General features: G+C 48.0%; 1 long non-coding RNA gene across 1 annotated transcript; it reads left to right on the top strand.

Moving 5' to 3' along the window:
* The first annotated feature begins 1,040 nt into the window (after positions 1-1,040).
* LOC143155896 (uncharacterized) lies at positions 1,041-2,147 on the top strand. Its single transcript, XR_012994498.1, has 3 exons — positions 1,041-1,238; positions 1,632-1,908; positions 2,082-2,147. It is a non-coding gene; the product is annotated as an uncharacterized LOC143155896 (long non-coding RNA).
* Positions 2,148-2,712: the final 565 nt, after the last annotated feature.

Below are 2,712 nucleotides of genomic sequence, written 5' to 3' on the forward strand. Positions count from 1 at the left end.
TGGCACTCTTCTGTTGAAATTCGGAACTGCTTAATTATAGCCTGCTTGAATGGTGCTGGTCATCTGAACTGTGCCAAGGGGAGAGCGGGCAGGCGGTCTGCCCCAGCCTGGCCTACAGAGCAAAGGCTAATAGGCATAAAGGGATGGTTTTCCCCATCCGACTGCCTCAGCCTCTTTATAGGCTCTTTAGGTTGAAATCATTAACAAATCATTTTCAGACGTGTCTTACTATGCAAACAAATGAGCCTAGAAAGCTTCCAGAAGTGGTTCCCAATGCAAGCCACAAAACAGAATTAGTATCTTAGCTTTCTCCTTGAATATTTCCATCTGAAATATTCTGGAAACAAGTAAATCCATTGAATTAAGCAGAGGAAAGAAACACACTAAAGCCCTTCAAAAACTCTGGGAAAACAATGGCACTTGCAGTGACTTTACTCCAGCACATCAAGGAGGAGAGAACAAAGGCCGGATTTATCAGACGTGTGAAGAATGGCGTTATTGTTCTTTTATTTCCTATGCATACCCACCCAAATAGAAATGAGCCCTTCCTCGAAACAACACCAGGCTGCAGGCACTCTGTGGATGTCTCAGCTGATATGTCTCTGCCACGGCAGGCAGGAACGCAAAGTACTTTACCGGATTGCTTAACAAGCACTGAGCAAGCAGCTATAACCCCTGGCAAGTACATAGGTTTGGTTTTTTTAAACCAAATTTGCATATAGGTGTAAAGAAGTGGCTCTAACTTGTCTCCGCGTTTGAAATCTCATTAATTTTTCTGTTGATTCACTCGTTCAGTTACCTAGTTAGCATGTAACATACTGCATGCTGAAACTTGACCTCCAAGCGTGTTATAAGCCCAGAGGGAAGTACTGGTTTGATTAGCATCTGCATAAACAAAAAATTTCCAGTAAGAAGAAAGATTTCTGCAAGATGATTGTAGCAGGAGCTGGTATGACATCCATCACACCAGCGATGGCTGTACGAACTTGGCTATAAATTGCCACCCAGCGAAGGCTCCTTTCCAGGGCAGGGCTTCACGTGAGGCCCCGATGGCTGCTTACTGAAGAAAGGTGTTGATCCCCTAGGAGTTTCCAGAAGAAAAATATCAAACGTATGATGACCACCAGCAACTGCTGCTACTTTTGTGATGAATTAGGATAGGAACCATCTGCGGGCTGCCTGACACAGTGGTGTCCTAACCCAAGCTTACCGGATGGGAAACTACAGCTGCAGCACAAGTAAGCATGGATACCACCCTCATTTCTTTGCGCTATAGCTATGACTTTCAGCCTGATGTTTAAAGCCAGTGGAAAAGTAAAAGCAATTGAAAGCAGAAAAAAGATAGCTACCTCTTAAGTAAATTCTTTCACTTTCCCTTGTGTTTTTGCGATTTACTGTGAAACTCTTTGCACCAAAATACTTGAAGAATCTTTTATATAATAGAAAAATCAGATTAATAGGGGGAAGTATGGCAGCATTGTTTTCCTCACAGCTGGCCTTTGGTTTCTGAGCCACTGAATTTCTCCTCTCTTCACACTGAAATAAAAAAGAAGTTACCATAACTCAGGGATCCCTACATGCTTTCTTGCAGTATGAGTAAAGCTAACTGAAATTACCTTACTTTTGCCCAGGCTAGGGGAAGGCACATCAGCAGCTAATGCTCAGTAACTAACTTGGGATGGCAATTCATCTGACCCGCTGGAGGCATCAAGTTCATCTGAGCTAATTGTCCCTTTACAGCCAACGGAAAGGAAGAGGAAAATCCAGAGCAACTCACCTTACCCTAAGACAGAAAGCAAAACTAGGCCAGTTGACTCATGCCCAAAACACACCCATTTCTCCCATTGACAGTAAAGAGAGCCTTGGGTGATGTGCTGATGGAGACAGCCATAACGCAGACATGTACAGGTAGGTGAGTCAAATCCCACCCCTGCATGGGAGCCCTCAGCCTCGGGTGCCTGGTCCAACTCCTGCCCCCGAGCTGGGTTGGAAAAGGAGACCGATGTCTTCCCTTCTCACATTTCATAAAAAGCAGCAAGAGGGTCCTCGTTTCTCAAAGAGAGCATTTCCATCACCTCCAGGAGTTGTGTGGAGAGGAGAGCCGTTTCCTACCCAGCTCTTGCTACTCATAACCCAGGCCATCGTTGCCCTTCGTTGCTGAAGAAGACCTGTTTCACAGCAGGGTTTGCTGAGGTGCTCTCCAGTGCCTGCCTGCTGGTACGAGGTGCTGGGGCCTTGGAGCACCGGTATTGCCACAGGGATTTCAGCTGCACATGCTTGTGGCTGCCAGCTCGCACCTTCACCTCTCCAAACTGGCCACGGACCATTTGGTGCCCTCGCTTGAGTCCACGGGCTTGGTCTTTTCAGCTTTCAGTGTCAATGTCTCATTGATCAGGGCTATTACACCTAATTGCTATTGTAACTGCTATCACGCTTACCAGCAATCCTTGCACCCCAGATAAGCCGGCGCAGAGGCCGAGTGTCCTCTGGCCCATGCGGCTCAGAGGAGGACAGGGCGATGGCCTTCCTTCCTCCCCTCTGCCACCCCCACTGCCTGCGCCCAAGCTTGGTTGTGGGGAGAAGGCCTCCAAGGGGCAGAAGGACCAGAGATGTCCGAGATGGCACCTGGTGGCACGGAGCCACGCAGGATCCCCTGCAGCCTGGGGGCCGGCAGGCTGTGCCCAGTAACAAACGCCAGCCCTCAGAGGGACG

The sequence above is a fragment of the Aptenodytes patagonicus genome, chromosome 1 (assembly GCF_965638725.1).
Source record: "Aptenodytes patagonicus chromosome 1, bAptPat1.pri.cur, whole genome shotgun sequence".
Lineage (NCBI taxonomy): Eukaryota > Metazoa > Chordata > Aves > Sphenisciformes > Spheniscidae > Aptenodytes > Aptenodytes patagonicus.